Below are 17,237 nucleotides of genomic sequence, written 5' to 3' on the forward strand. Positions count from 1 at the left end.
CGCCCGACGTAGTTCAACCGTGTGTGCTGCCCAAAGGTGATGATGTCATGCCACGCCCGATGTCGTTCTTCCGTGTGTGCTGTCCCAAGGCATTGATGGTATGCCACGCTCTACGTCGTTCGACCATGTTTCCCGTCCAAGGGCAATGATGGCATGACACACCCGACGCCGTCTGAGTGTGTCAGCTAGTCAAAAGGCGATGATGGCATGCCACGCCTCACGTCGTTCAACCTTGTTTGCCGTTCAAGGGATATTATGGCCTGCCACGCCTGACTTTGTTCGACCGTGTGTGGTGTCCAAGGGCCATGACGGCATGCCACGCCCGACGTCGTTCGACCGGGTGTGCTGCCCAAAGGCAATGATGGCATTCCACGCCCGACGTCGTTCGACTGTGTTTGCCATCTATGGGCTATGATGGTGCGCCACGCTCGACGTCATTCGACTGTGTGTGCTGCCAAAAGGCGATGATGGCATGCCACGCACGACGTTGTTCGACCGTGTGTGCTGTTCAAAGGAGGTGAAGTCATGCCACGCCCGACGTAGTCCGACCGTGTGTGCTGCCCAAGGGCGGTGATGTCATGCCATGTCCGATGTCGTCCGACCATGCGTGCTGTCCAAGAGCGGAGATGTCATGCCACGCCCGAAGTTGCCGACCGTGAATGCTGTCCAAAGGCGGTGATGTCATGCCACGCCCGATGTCGTCTGACCGTGCGTGCAGTTCAAGGGCGGCGATGTGATGCCATGCCACGCGTCGTTCGACCTAGTGTGCTGTCCAAAGGTGGTGATGTCATTCCACGCCCGACATAGTCTTACCATAAGTGCAGTCCAAGAACGGAGATCTCATGCCACGCCCGACGTCGTCCTACCGTGTGTGCTGTCCAAGGGCAGTGATGGCATGCCACGCCCGACGTCATCCGACCATGTGTGCTGTCCAAGGGCGGTGATGGCATGCCACGCGCGACGTCGTCTTTTCATTTGTGTTGTCCCAAGGAGTTGATGGCATTCCACACTATACTTCGTTCTACCGTGTTTCCCGTCCAAGAGTAATGATGGCATGCCACGCCCGGCGCAGTCCAATGGTGTCAGCTAGTCCAAAGGCGATGATTGCATGCCACGCCCGACGTTATTCAACCTTGGTTGCCGTTCAAGGGCTATGATGGCATGCGACGACAGACTTTGTTCGACCGTGTTTGCCGTCCAAGGGCGACAATGGCATGCCACGCCCGACGCTGTCCGACCATTTGTGCTGCCCAAAGGTGATGATGGCATGCCATGCCCAACGTCGTTCGATCGTGTGTGCTGTCCAAAGGCGGTGATGGCATGTCACGCCTAACGTCGTTCGACCGTGTGTGCTGTCCAAGGGCTATTATGGCATGCCACGCCCGACGTCGTTCGACTGTGTGTGCTGCCCAAAGGTGATGTTGGCAGTCCACGCCCGATGTTGTTAGACCGTTTGTGCTTCCCAAAGGCGATGATGGCATGCCACGCCCGACGTAGTTCGACCATGTGTGCTGCCCAAAGGTGATGATGGCATGCCACGCCCGACGTCATTCGACCATGTGTGCTGTCCAAAGGCGGTGATGGCATGTCACGCCCGATGTCGTTTGACCGTGTGCGCTGCCCAAAGGTGGTGATGTCATGCCACGCCAGACGTCATTCGATCGTCTGAGCTGCCCAAAGGCGATGATGGCATGCCACACCCAACGACGTTCGACCGTGTGTGACGTCCAAGGGTGGTGATGTCATTCCACTCCCGACGTTGTTCGACCGTGCATGCCGTCAAAGGGCGGTGATGTCATGCCAGGCTCGACGTTGTTCGGCCGTGTGTGCTGTCCTAGGGCAGTGATGTCATGCCATGCCTGACGTCGTCCGATCGTGCGTACAGTCCTAGGGCGGTGATGTCATGCAACGCCCGACGTCGTTGGACCGTTTGTGCTGCCTAAAGGCAATAATGGCATGCCATGCTAGACGTCGTTCGACCGTGTGTGCTGCCCAAAGGCGCTAATGGAATGCCATGCTCGACGTCGCTCGACCGTGTGGGCTGTCCAAAGGCGGTGTTGGCATGTCACGCCCGACGTCGTTCGACCGTGTGTGCTGTCCAAAGGCGGTGATGTCATGCCACGCCCAACGTCGTTCGACCGTGTGTGCTGCCCAAAGGCGATGATAGCATGTCACGCCTGACGTCGTTCGACCGTGTTTGCCGTCCAAGGGATATGATGGCATGCCACGCCTAACGTCATTCGATCGTGTGTGCTGCCCAAAGGCGGTGATGGCATGTCACGCCTGACGTCATTCGACCGTGTTTGCCCTCCAAGGGATATGATATCATGCCACGCCCGATGTCGTCTGACTATGCGTGCAGCTCAAAGGCGATGATGTCATGCCATGCCACGCGTCGTTTTACTGTGTGTGCTGTCCAAAGGTTGTGATGTCATGCCACGCCCGTCGTAGTCTAACCATGCGTGCAGTTTAAGAGCGGTGATCTCATACCACGCCCGATGTCGTCCTACCGTGTGTGCTGTCCAAGGGCGGTTATGGCATGCCACGCTCGACGTCATCCGACCATGTGTGCTGTCCAAGGGCGGTGATGGCATGCCACGCCTGACGTCGTCAGACCGTCTGTGCTGCCCAAAGGAGATGATAGCATGCCACGCCCGATGTCGTCCTTCCTTGTGTGTTGTCCTTAGGCGTTGATGGCATGCCACGATCTACATCGTTCGATCGTGTTTCCCGTCCAAGGGCGATGATAGCATGCCACGCCCGACGCCGTCCGACTGTGTCAGATAGTCCAAAGGCGATGATGGCATGTCATGCCCGACGATGTTTGACCGTGTGTGATGCCCAAAGGCGGTGATGTCATACCACGCCCGACATATTTCGACCGTGTGTGCATCCCAAAGGCAAGATGGCATGCCACGCCCGACGTTGTTCGACCGTGTGTACTGTCCAAAGACGGTGATGGCATGTCACGCCTGACGTCGTTTAACCATGTTTCCCGTCGAAGGGCTATTATGGCATGCCCCGCCCGACGTCGTTCGATCGTCTGTGCTGCCGAAAGGCAATGATGGCATGCCACGCCTGACGTTGTTCGACCGTATGTGCTGCCCAAGGGCGGTGATATCATGCCATGCCCGACGTTGTCATATCGTGTTCTGTCCTATGGCGGTGATGTCATGCCATGACCGACCACGGTGCAGTCCTAGAGCGATGATCTCATTCCATGCCCCACATCGTCCTACCGTGGGTGCAGTCCAAGGGCGGCGATGGGATGCCACGCCAGACGTCATCCGACCTTGTGTGCTATCCAAGGGCGGTGATGGCATGCCACACCCGATGTCGTCCGACTGTTTGTGCTGCCCAAAGGCGATGATAGCATGCCACACCCGACGTCGTCTGACCGTGTGTGCTATCCCAAGGCGGTGATGGCATGCCACGCTCTACGTCATTCAACCGTGTTTCCCGTCCATGGGCGATTATGGCATGCCACACCTTACGCCGGCCAACTGTGTCAGCTAGTCCAAAGGCGATAATGTATGCCACGCTCGACGTCGTTCAACCTTGATTGCAGGTTCGACTGTTTGTGCTGCCCAAAGGTGATGATCGCATGCCACGCCTGACGTCGTTCGACCATGTGTGCTTTCCAAAGGCGGTGATGGCATGTCGCGCCCGACGTTGTTCGACTGTGTGTGTTTTCCAAAGGAGGTGATGTTATGCCACGCTCAACGTCTTTCGACCGTGTGTGCTTCCCAAAGGCAATGCTGGCATGCCACGCCCGACGTTGTTCGATCGTATGTGCTGCCCAAAGGTGATGTTGGCATGCCACGTCGGCGTCGTTCGACCATTTGTGCTTCCCAAAGAAGATGATGGCATGCCATGCCCGACGTCATCCGACCATGTGTGCTGTCTAAGGGAGGTGATTTCATGCCACGCCCGACGTAGTCTGACCGTATCTGCTACCCAATGGAGATGATAGCATGCCACGCCTGACGTCGTCCTTCTTTGTGTGTTGTCCTTAGGCGTTTATGGAATGCCACGCTCTACGTTCTTCGACCGTGTTTCCCGTCCAAGGGCGATGATGGCATGCCATGCCCGATGCCGTCCGACTGTGTCAACTAGTCCAACGGCGATGATGGCATTCCACGCCTGACGTCATTCAACCTTGTTTGCCGTTCAAGGGCTATGATGGCATGCCACGCCTGACTTCGTTCGACCGTGTGTGCTGTCTAAAGGCGATGATGGCATGTCACGCCCGACGACGTTTGACTGTGTGTGATGCCCAAAGGCGGTGAAGTCATACCACGCCCGACGTCTTTCGACTGTGTGTGCTTCCCAAAGGCAAGATGGCATGTCACGCAAGACGTTGTTCGACCATTTTTGCCGTCCATGGGCTATTCTGGCATGCCCCGCCCAACTTCGTTTGATCGTGTGTGCTGCCCTAAGGCGATAATGGCATGCCACGCTTGATGTTGTTCGACCGAGTGTGTTGTACAAATGCAGTGATGTCATGCCATGCCTGACGTAGTCTGATCGTGTGTGCTGCCCAAGGGCGGTGATGTCATGCCATGCCCGACGTCGTCCGATCGTGTGCTGTCCTATGGCGGTGATGTCATGCCATGCCCGACCATGCGTGCATTCCAAGAGCGGTGAAGGCATGCCACGCCTGATGTCGTCCGATCGTGTGTGCCGTCCAAAGGCGGTGATGTCATGCCATGCTCGACGTAGTCCGACCGTGTGTTCTGCCCAAGGATGGTGATGTCATGCCATGCCCGATGTCATCCGACCATGCGTGCTGTCCAATGGCGGTGATGTTGACGTTGCCGACTGTGATTGCTATCCAAAGGCGGTGATTTCATGCCATGCTTGATGTCGTCTGACCGTGCGTGCAGTTCAAGGGCAATGATTTCATGCCATGCCACGCGTCGTTCTACCGTGTGTGGTGTCCAAAGGTGGTGATGTCATGCCACGCCCGATGTCATCCGATCGTGCATGTAGTCCAAGGGTGGTGATGTCATGCCATGCTGGACGTCGTTTGACCGTGTGTACTGTCCAAGGGCGGTGATTTAATGCCTTGCCCGACGTTGCCGACCGTGTGTGCTGTCTAAGGGCTATGATGGCATGCCACGCCCGACGACGGTCGATCGTTTGTGCTGCCCAACGGCGATGTTGGCATGCCACGCATGACGCCGTCTGACGGTCTGTGCTTCCCAAATGAGATGATGGCATGCCACGCCCGTCGTCGTCCGACTGTGTGTGCTTTCAATAGGCGGTTATGGCATGCAACCCTCGACGTCATTCAATTGTGTCGTCCTTGGGCGATGATGGCATGCCACGCCCGACGCCGTCTGACTGTGTCAGCTGGTTTAAAAGCGATGATGGCATGCCACGCCTGATGTCGTTCAACCGTGTATGTTGTCCAAGGTCCAAGATGGCATGCCACGCCCAACGTCGTTCGACTGTGTATGCTGCCCAAAGGCGATTATGGCATGCCATGCCCGACGTCGTTTCGACCGTGTGTGCTGTCCAAGGGCGGTGATGTCATGCCACGCTTGACGTCGTCCGATTGTGCACGTATTCCTATGGCTGTGATGTCATGCCACGCCCGACGTCATTCGACCGTGTGTGCTGTCCAAGGGAGGTGATGATGGTATGCCACGCCTAACGACGTTCGAACGTGTGTGACGTCCGAGGGTGGTGATGTCATTCCACTCCCAACGTCGTTCGACCATGCGTGCCGTACAAGGGCGGTGATGTCATGCCAGGCTCAACGTTGTTCGACCGTGTGTGCTGTCCTAGGGCAGTGATGTCATGCCAGGCTCAACGTCGTCCGATCGTGCTTATAGTCCTAGGGCGGTGATGTAATGCCACGCCCGACGTCGTTCGACCGTTTGTGCTGCCTAAAGGTAATAATGTCATGCCATGCCAGACGTTGTTCGACCGTGTGTGCTGCCCAAAAGCGATAATGGAATGCCACGCTCGATGTTGTTCGACCGTGTGGGCTATCCAAAGGCGGTGTTGGCATGTCGAGCCCGACGTAGTTCGATCGTGTGTGCTGTCCAAAGGCGGTGATGTCATGCCACGCCCAACGTCGTTTGATCGTGTGTGCTGCCCAAAGGCGATGATTGCATACCACGTCCGACGACGTTCGACCGTGTGTGCTGTCCAAAGGCGGTGATGGCATGTCACACCTGACGTTGTTCGACCGTGTTTGCCGTCCAAAGGATATGATGGCATGCCACGCCCGACGTCATTCGATCGTGTGTGCTACCCAAAGGCGGTGATGGCATGTCACGACTGACGTCGTTCAACCGTGTTTGCCCTCAAAGGGATATGATATCATGCCACGCCCAACGACATCTGACCGTGCATGCAGTTCAAGAGCTGTGATGTCATACCAAGCCCGACGTCGTCCTACCGTGTGTGCTGTCCATATGGCGGTTATGGCATGCCACGCTCGACGTCATCCGACCATGTGTGCTGTCAAAGGGCGGTGATGGCATGCCACGCCCGACGTCGTCTGATTGTCTGTGCTGCCCAAAGGAGATGATAGTATGCCGCCCAAAGTTGTCCTTCCTTGTATGCTGTCCTTAGGCGTTGATGGCATGCCACGATCTACATCGTTCGACCGTGTTTCCCGTCCAAGGGCGATGATGGCATGCCACGCCCGATGCCGTCCGCCTATGTCAGCTAGTCCAAAGGCGATGATGGCATGTCATGCCCGACGACGTTTGACCGTGTGTGATGCCCAAAGTCGGTGATGTCATACCACGCCCGACGTATTTAGACCGTGTGTGCTTCTCAAAGGCAAGATGGTATGCCACGTCCGACATCGTTCTACCGTGTGTGCTGTCCAAAGACGGTGATGTCATGTCACGCCTGACGTCGTTCAACCGTGTTTGCCGTCCAAGGGCTATTATTGCATGCCCCGCCCGACGTCGTTTGATCGTCTGTACTGCCCAAAGGCGATGATGGCATGCCACGCCTGACGTCGTTCGACCGTGTGTGCTGTACAAAGGCGGTGATGTCATGCCATGCCTCACGTAGTCCGACCGTGTGTGCTGCCCAAGGGTGGTGATGTCATGCCAAGCCCGACGCCGCCCGATCGTGTTCTGTCCTATGGCGGTGATGTCATGCCATGACCGACCACGGTGCAGTCCTAAAGCGGTGATCTCATGCCATGCCCCACGTCGTCCTACCGTGGGTGAAGTCCAAGGGCGGCAATGGCATGCCACGCCAGAGGTCATCCGACCTTGTGTGCTATCCAATGGCGGTGATTGTATGACACACCCGTTGTCGTCCGACTGTTTGTGTTTCCCAAAGGCGATGATAGCATGCCACACCCGACGTCGTCTGCTCGTGTGTGCTGTCCCAAGGCGGTGATGGCATGCCACGCTCTACGTCATTCGACCGTGTTTCCCGTCCAGGGGCGATGATGGCATGCCACGCCTTACACCGGCCAACTGAGTCAGCTAGTCCAAAGGCGATACTGTATGCCACGCCCGACATCGTTCAACCTTGTTTGCCAGTCCGGCTGTTTGTGCTGCCAAAAGGTGATGATCGCATACCACACCCGACGTCGATCAACCGTGTGTGCTTTCCAAAGGCGGTGATGGCATGTCGTGCCCGACGTTGTTCGACCGTGTGCGCTGTCCAAAGGAGGTGATATCATGCCACGCTCAACGTCGTTCGACCGTGTGTGTTGCCCAAAGGTGATGTTTGCATGCCACGTCGGCGTCGTTCGACCGTTTGTGCTTCCCAAAGAAGATGATGGCATGCCACGCCCGACGTCATCCGACTATGTGTACTGTCCAAGGGAGGTGATGGCATGCCACGCCCGACGTCGTTTGATCATCTGTGCTGCACAAAGGAGATGATAGCATGCCACGCCCGACGTCGTCCTTGTTTGTGTGCTATCCTTAGGCGTTGATGGCATGCCACACTTTACATCGTTCGACCGTGTTTCCCGTCCAAGGGCGATGATGGCATGCCACGCCCAACGCCATCCGACTGTTTCAGCTAGTCCAAAGGCAATGATGGAATGCCACGCCTAACGTCATTCAACATTGTTTGTCGTTCAAGGGCTATGATGGCATGCCACGCCTGACTTCATTCGACCGTGTGTGCTGTCTAAAGGCGATGATAGCATGTCACGCCCGACGACGTTTGGCCGTGTATGATGCCCAAAGGCGGTGATGTCATACCACGCCAGACGTCTTTCGACCGTGTGTGCTTCCCAAAGGCAAGATGGCATGCCACGCCCGACTTTGTTCGACCATGTGTGCTGTCCAAAGGCGGTGATGGCATGCCACGCCAAACGTAGTCCGACCGTGTGTGCTGCCTAAGGGCGGTGATGTCATGCCATGCCCGACGTCGTCCGATCGTGTGCTGTTTGATGGCGGTGATGTCATTCCATGCCCGACCATGCGTGCAGTCCAAGAGCGGTAATCTCATGTCATGCCCCACGTCGTCCTTCCATGGGTGCAGTCCAAGGGCGGCGATGGCATGCCACGCCAGACGTCATCCGACCTTGTGAGCTATCCAACCGCAGTGATGGCATGCTACACCCGATGTCGTCCGACTGTTTGTGCTGCCCAAAGGCGATGATAGCATACCACGCCCGACATCGTCTGACCGTGTGTGAAGTCACAAGGCGGTGATGGCATGCCACGCTCTACGTTGTTCGTCTGACCATGCGTGAAGTTCAAGGGCGATGATGTCATGCCATGCCACGCGTAGTTCTACCGTGTGTGCTGTCCAAAGGTAGTGAAGTCATGCCACGCCCGCTGTAGTCTGACCATGCGTGTAGTCCAAGAGTGGTGATATCATACCACGCCCGACGTCGTCCTACCGTGTGTGCTGTCCAAGGGCGGTTATGGCATGCCACGCCCGACGTCGTCCTTCCTTGTGTGCTGTCCTTAGGCGTTGATGGCATGCCATGCCGATGTCATTCGACCGTGTGTGCTTCCCAAAGGCAATGATGGCATGCCACTCCTGACATCGTTCGACTGTGTGTGCTGTCCAAAGGCGGTGATGTCATGCCATACTCGACGTAGTCTGACCGTGTGTGTTGCCCAAGGGCGGTGATGTTATGCCATGCCCGATGTCGTCCGACCATGCATGCTGTCCAATAGCGGCGATGCCGCCGTTGCCGACTGTGTGTTATCCAAAGGCGGTGATGTCATGCTACGCTTGATGTCGCCTGACCGTGCGTGCAGTTCAAGGGCGATGATGTTATGCAATACCACGCGTCGTTCTATCGTGTGTGCTGTCCAAAAGTGGTGATGTCATGCCACGCCCGACGTAATCCGTCCATGCGTGCAATCCAAGAGCGGTGATCACATACCATGCCCGACGGTGTCCTACCATGTGTGCTGTCCAAGGGCAGTGATGGCATGCCACGCCCGACGTCATCCGACCATGTGTGCTGTCCAAGGGCGATGATGGTATGCTACGCAAGACGTCGTCCGACCGTATTTGCTGCCCAAAGGAGATAATAGCATGCCACGCCCGACGTCGACCTTCCTTGTGTGCTTTCCTTAGGAATTAATGGCATGCCACGCTCTACGTCGTTCGACCGTGTTTCCCGTCCAAGGGCAATGATGACATGTCACGCCCGACACTGTTCGACTTTGTCAGCTAGTCCAAAGGCGATGATGGCATGCCACGCCTGACGTCATTCAACCTTGTTTGTCGTTCAAGGGCTATGATGGCATGCCACACCCGACTTTGTTCGACCGTGTGTGCTGTCTAAAGGCGGTGATGGCATGTCACGCCCGACATCGTTTGACCGTGTGTGCTGCCCAAAGGCGGTGATTTCATACCATGCCTGACGTCATTCGACCGTGTGTGCTTCCCAAAGGCAAGATGGCATGCCACGCCCGATGTCGTTCGACCGTGTGTGTTGTCCAAAGGCGGTGATGGCATGTCACGCCTGACGTCGTTCAACCGTGTTTGCCGACCATGGGCTATTATGGCATGCCCCGCTAGACGTCGTTCGATCGTGTGTGTTGCCCAAAGACGATGATGGCATGCCACGCCCGATGAAGTTCGACCGTGTGTGCTGTACAAAGGCTGTGATGTCATGCCACGCCTGACGTAGTCCAGCCGTGTGTGTTTCCCAAGGGCGGTGATGTTATGCCATGCCTGACGTCGTCTGACCGTGTGCTGTCCTATGGCGGTGATGTCATGGCACGCCCTACGTTGCCGATTGTCTGTGCTGTCCAAGGGTGGTGATGTCATGCCACGACCAATGTCGTTTGACCATGCGTGCCGTCCAAGGGCGGTGATGTCATGCCACGCCCGACGTCGTTCGACCGTGTGTGCTTCCCAAAGGAAAGATGGCATGCCACGCCCGACGTCGTTCGATCGGGTGTGCTGTACAAAGGTGGTGATGGCATGCCACGCCTGACGTAGTCCGACCGTGTGTGCTGCCCAAGGGCAGTGATGTCATGCCATGCCCGACGTCATCCGATCATGTGCTGTCCTATGGCGGTGATGTCATGCCATGCCCGACCATGCGTGCAGTCTAAGAGCGGTGATGGCATGCCACGCCCGACGTCGTCCGATCGTGTGTGCTGTCCAAAAGCGGTGATGTCATCCCATGCTCGACGTAGTCCGACCGTGTGTGCTGCCCAAGGGCGGTGATGTCATGCCATGCCCGATGTCGTCCGACCATGCGTGCTGTCCAATAGCGGCGATGCTGACGTTCTCGACTGTGTGTGCTGTCCAAAGGCGGTGATGTCATGCCACGCTTGATGTCGTCTGACCATGCGTGCAATTCAAGGGCGATGATGTCATGCCATGCTACACGTCGTTCTACCGTGTGTGTTGTCCAAAGGTGGTGATGTCATGCAAAGCCCGACGTAGTCCGTCCATGCGTGCAGTCCAAGAGCGATGATCTCATACCACGCCCGACGTCGTCCTACCGTGTGTGCTGTCAAAGGACAGTGATGGCATGCCACGCCTGACGTCATCAGACCATGTGTGCTATCCAAGGGCGGTGATGGTATGCTACTACAGACGTTGTCCGACCGTCTGTGCTGCCCAAAGGAGATAATAGCATGCCACGCCCGACGTTGTCCTTCCTTGTGTGCTGTCCTTAGGCGTACATGGCATGCCACGCTCTACGTCGTTCGACCGTGTTTCCCGTCCAAGGGCGATGATGGCATGTCACGCCCGACGCCGTCCGACTGTGTCAGCTAGTCCAAAGGCGATGATGGCATGCCACGCCTGACGTCATTCAACCTTGTTTGTTGTTCAAGGGCTATGATTGCATGCCACGCCCGACTTCGTTCGACCGTGTGTGCTGTCTAAAAGCGGTGATCGCATGTCACGCCCGACGTCGTTTGACCGTGTGTGCTGCCCAAAGGCGGTGATGTCTTACCACTCCCGACGTCTTTAGACCGTGTGTGCTTCCCAAAGGCAAGATGTCATTCCCCTACCGACGTCGTTCGACCGTTTGTGTTGTCCAAAGGTGGTGATGGCATGTCACGCCTGACGTCGGTCGACCGTGTTTGCCGTCCATGGGCTATTTTGGCATGCCCCGCCAGACGTCGTTTGATCGTGTGTGCTTCCCAGAGGCGATGATGGCATGCCACGCCCGATGTCGTTCGACCGTGTGTGCTGTACAAAGGCGGTGATGTCATGCCACGCCTGACGTAGTCCAACCATGTGTGTTGCCAAAGGGCGGTGATGTTATGCCATGACCGACGTCGTCCGACCGTGTGCTGTCCTATGGCGGTGATGTCATACCACGCCCTACGTTGCCGATTGTCTATGCTGTCCAAGGGTGGTGATGTCATGCCACGCCCGATGTCGTTTGACCGTCCGTGCCGTCCAAGGGCGGTGATGTCATGACACGCCCGACGTCGTTCGACCGTGTGTGCTTCCCAAAGACAAGATGGCATGTCATGCCCGACATCGTTCGACCATTTGTGCTGCTCAATGGTGATGATGGCATGCCACGCCCGACGTCGTTCGACCGTGTGTGCTTTCCAAAGGAGGTGATGGAATGTCGCGCTCGACGTCGTTCGACCGTGTGCGCTGTCCAAAGGAGGTGATGTCATGCCACGCCCAACGTAGTCCGACTGTGTGTGCTGCCCAAGGGCAGTGAGGTCATGCCACGCCCGACGTCGTCCTACCGTGTGTGTTGTCGAAGGGCAGTGATGGCATGCAACGCCCGACGTCATCTGACTATGTGTGATGTCCAAGGGCGGTGATGGCATGCCACGCCCGACGTTGTCCGATTGTTTGTGCTTCCCAAAGGCAATGATATAATTCCACGCCCGATGTCGTTCTTCCATGTGTGCTGTCCCAAGGCGTTGATGGCATGTCACGCTCTACATTGTTCGACCGTGTTTCCCGTCCAAGGGCGATGATGGCATGCCACGCCTGACGTCGTTCAACCTTGTTTGCAGTTCAAGGGCTATGATGGCACGCCACGCCCGACTTCATTCGAATGTGTGTGCTGTCCAAGGGCAGTGATGGCATGCCACGCCCGACATCATCCGACCATGTGTGCTGTCCAAGGGCGGTGATGGTATGCTATGCCAGACGTCATCTGACCTTCTGTGCTGCCTAAAGGAGATAATAGCATGCCATGCCCGACGTCGTCCTTCCTTGTGTGCTGTCCTTAGGCGTGATGGCACGCCACGCTCTACGTCGTTCGACCATGTTTCCCGTCAAAGGGCGATGATGGCATGTCACGCCCGACGCCGTCCGACTGTGTCAGCTAGTCCAAAGGCGATGATGGCATGCCGCGCCTAACGTCATTCAACCTTGTTTGTCGTTCAAGGGCTATGATGGCATGCCACGCCCGACTTCATTCGACCGTCTGTGCTGTCTAAAAGTGGTGATGGCATGTCATGCCCGACGTCGTTTGACCGTGTGTGCTGCCCAAAGGCGGTGATTTCATACCACGCCCGACGTCATTCGACCGTGTGTGCTTCCCAAAGGCAAGATGGCATGCTACGCCCGACGTCGTTCGACCGTGTACTTTTTCCAAAGGCTATGATGGCATGTCACGCCTGACGTCGTTCGACCGTGTTTGCCGTCCATGGGCTATTATGGCATGCCCCGCCAGACGTCGTTCGATTGTGTGTATTGCCCAAAGGCGATGATGGCATGCCACGACCGACGTCGTTCGACCGTGTGTGCTGTACAAAGGCGGTGATGTCATGCCACGCCAGACATAGTCCAACCATTTGTGTTGCCCAAGGGCGGTGATGTTATGCCATGCCCGACGTCGTCCGACCGTGTGCTGTCCTATGGCGGTGATGTCATACCACGCCCTACGTTGCCGATTGTCTATGCTGTCCAAGGGTGGTGATGTCATGCCACGCCCGATATCGTTTGACCGTGCGTGCCGTCCAAGGGCGGTGATGTCATGCCACGCCCAACGTCATTCTACCGTGTGTGCTTCCCAAAGGCAAGATGGCATGCCACGCCCGACGTCGTTCGACCGTTTGTGCTGCCCAAAGGTGATGATGGCATGCCACGCCCGACGTCGTTCGACCGTGTGTGCTTTCCAAAGGCGGTGATGGCATATCGCGCTCGACGTCGTTCGACCGTGTGCGCTGTCCAAAGGAGGTGATGTGATGCCACGCACGACGTCTTTCGACCATGTGCTGTCCAAAGGCGATGCTGGTATGCCACGCCTGACGTCGTTTGACCGTGTGTGTTGCCCAAAGGTGATGTTTGCATGCCACGCCCGACGTCGTTCATCTGTTTGTGCTTCCCAAAGGCGATGATGGCATGCCACGCCCGACGTCGTTTGATCGTGTGTGGTGTCCAAAGGCGATGATGGCATGCCACGCCTGACGTCGTTCGACCGTGTGTGCTGTACAAAGGCAGAGATGTCATGCCACACCTAACGTAGTCTGACCGTGTGTGCTTCCCAAGGGCGGTGATCTCATGCCATGCCCGATGTCGTCCGATCGTGTGCTGTTCTATGGTGGTGATTGCATGTCACGCCTGACGTCGTTCGACCGTGTGTGCTGTCCAAAGGTGGTGATGTCATGCCACGCCCGACGTCTTTCGACTTTGTGTGCCGCCTTAAGGCGATTATGGCATGCCACGCCCGACGTCGTTCGACCGTGTGTGCTGCCCAAAGGTGATGATGGCATTCCACGCCCGACGTCGTTCGACCGTTTGTGCTGCCTAAAGGCGATGATGGCTTGCCACGCCCGACGTAGTTCAACCGTGTGTGCTGCCCAAAGGTGATGATGTCATGCCACGCCCGATGTCGTTCTTCCGTGTGTGCTGTCCCAAGGCGTTGATGGTATGCCACGCTCTACGTCGTTCGACCATGTTTCCCGTCCAAGGGCAATGATGGCATGCCACACCCGACGCCGTCTGAGTGTGTCAGCTAGTCAAAAGGCGATGATGGCATGCCACGCCTCACGTCGTTCAACCTTGCTTGCCGTTCAAGGGATATTATGGCCTGCCACGCCTGACTTTGTTCGACCGTGTGTGGTGTCCAAGGGCCATGACGGCATACCACGCCCGACGTCGTTCGACCGGGTGTGCTGCCCAAAGGCAATGATGGCATTCCACGCCCGACGTCGTTCGACTGTGTTTGCCATCTATGGGCTATGATGGTATGCCACGCTCGACGTCATTCGACTGTGTGTGCTGCCAAAAGGCGATGATGGCATGCCACGCATGACGTTGTTCGACCGTGTGTGCTGTTCAAAGAAGGTGAAGTCATGCCACGCCCGACGTAGTCCGACCGTGTGTGCTGCCCAAGGGCGGTGATTTCATGCCATGTCCGATGTCGTCCGACCATACGTGCTGTCCAAGAGCGGAGATGTCATGCCACGCCCGAAGTTGCCGACCGTGAATGCTGTCCAAAGGCGGTGATGTCATGCCACGCCCGATGTCGTCTGACCGTGCGTGCAGTTCAAGGGCGGCGATGTCATGCCATGCCACGCGTCGTTCGACCTAGTGTGCTGTCCAAAGGTGGTGATGTCATGCCACGCCCGACATAGGCTTACCATAAGTGCAGTCCAAGAACGGAGATCTCATGCCACGCCCGACGTCGTCCTACCGTGTGTGCTGTCCAAGGGCAGTGATGGCATCCCACGCCCGACGTCATCCGACCATGTGTGCTGTCCAAGGGCGGTGATGGCATGCCACGCGCGACGTCGTCCTTTCATTTGTGTTGTCCCAAGGAGTTGATGGCATTCCACACTATACTTCGTTCTACCGTGTTTCCCGTCCAAGGGCAATGATGGCATGCCACGCCCGGCGCAGTCCAATGGTGTCAGCTAGTCCAAAGGCGATGATTGCATGCCACGCCCGACGTTATTCAACCTTGGTTGCCGTTCAAGGGCTATGATGGCATGCGACGACAGACTTTGTTCGACCGTGTTTGCCGTCCAAGGGCGACAATGGCATGCCACGCCCAACGCTGTCCGACCATTTGTGCTGCCCAAAGGTGATGATGGCATGCCATGCCCAGCGTCGTTCGATCGTGTGTGCTGTCCAAAGGCGGTGATGGCATGTCACGCCTAACGTCGTTCGACCGTGTGTGCTGTCCAAGGGCTATTATGGCATGCCACGCCCGACGTCGTTCGACTGTGTGTGCTGCCCAAAGGTGATGTTGGCAGTCCACGCCCGATGTGGTTAGACCGTTTGTGCTTCCCAAAGGCGATGATGGCATGCCACGCCCGACGTAGTTCGACCATGTGTGCTGCCCAAAGGTGATGATGGCATGCCACGCCCGACGTCATTCGACCATGTGTGCTGTCCAAAGGCGGTGATGGCATGTCACGCCCGATGTCGTTTGACCGTGTGTGCTGCCCAAAGGTGGTGATGTCATGCCACGCCAGAAGTCATTCGATCGTCTGAGCTGCCCAAAGGCGATGATGGCATGCCACCCAACGACGTTCGACCGTGTGTGATGTCCAAGGGTGGTGATGTCATTCCACTCCCGACGTTGTTCGACCGTGCATGCCGTCAAAGGGCGGTGATGTCATGCCAGACTCGACGTTGTTCGGCCGTGTGTGCTGTCCTAGGGCAGTGATGTCATGCCATGCCTGACGTCGTCCAATCGTGCGTACATTCCTAGGGCGGTGATGTCATGCAACGCCCGACGTCGTTGGACCGTTTGTGCTGCCTAAAGGCAATAATGGCATGCCATGCTAGACGTCGTTCGACCGTGTGTGCTGCCCAAAGGCGCTAATGGAATGCCATGCTCGACGTCGCTCGACCGTGTGGGCTGTCCAAAGGCGGTGTTGGCATGTCACGCCCGACGTCGTTCGACCGTGTGTGCTGTCCAAAGGCGGTGATGTCATGCCACGCCCAACGTCGTTCGACCGTGTGTGCTGCCCAAAGGCGATGATAGCATGTCACGCCTGACGTCGTTCGACCGTGTTTGCCGTCCAAGGGATATGATGGCATGCCACGCCTAACGTCATTCGATCGTGTGTGCTGCCCAAAGGCGGTGATGGCATGTCACGCCTGACGTCATTCGACCGTGTTTGCCCTCCAAGGGATATGATATCATGCCACGCCCGATGTCGTCTGACCGTGCGTGTAGCTCAAAGGCGATGATGTCATGCCATGCCACGCATCGTTTTACTGTGTGTGCTGTCCAAAGGTTGTGATGTAATGCCACGCCCGCCGTAGTCTAACCATGCGTGCAGTTTAAGAGCGTTGATCTCATACCACGCCCGATGTCGTCCTACCGTGTGTGCTGTCCAAGGGCGGTTATGGCATGCCACGCTCGACGTCATCCGACCATGTGTGCTGTCCAAGGGCGGTGATGGCATGCCACGCCTGACGTCGTCAGACCGTCTGTGCTGCCCAAAGGAGATGATAGCATGCCACGCCCGATGTCGTCCTTCCTTGTGTGTTGTCCTTAGGCGTTGATGGCATGCCACGATCTACATCGTTCGATCGTGTTTCCCGTCCAAGGGCGATGATAGCATGCCACGCCCGACGCCGTCCGACTGTGTCAGCTAGTCCAAAGGCGATGATGGCATGTCATGCCCGACGATGTTTGACCGTGTGTGATGCCCAAAGGCGGTGATGTCATACCACGCCCGACATATTTCGACCGTGTGTGCTGCCCAAGGGCAGTGATGTCATGCCATGCCCGACGTCATCCGATCATGTGCTGTCCTATGGCGGTGAAGTCATGCCATGCCCGACCATGCGTGCAGTCTAAGAGCGGTGATGGCATGCCACGCCCGACGTCGTCCGATCATGTGTGCTGTCCAAATGCGGTGATGTCATGC

Source organism: Solanum lycopersicum, chromosome 11 (genome assembly GCF_036512215.1).
Source record: "Solanum lycopersicum chromosome 11, SLM_r2.1".
NCBI lineage: Eukaryota > Viridiplantae > Streptophyta > Magnoliopsida > Solanales > Solanaceae > Solanum > Solanum lycopersicum.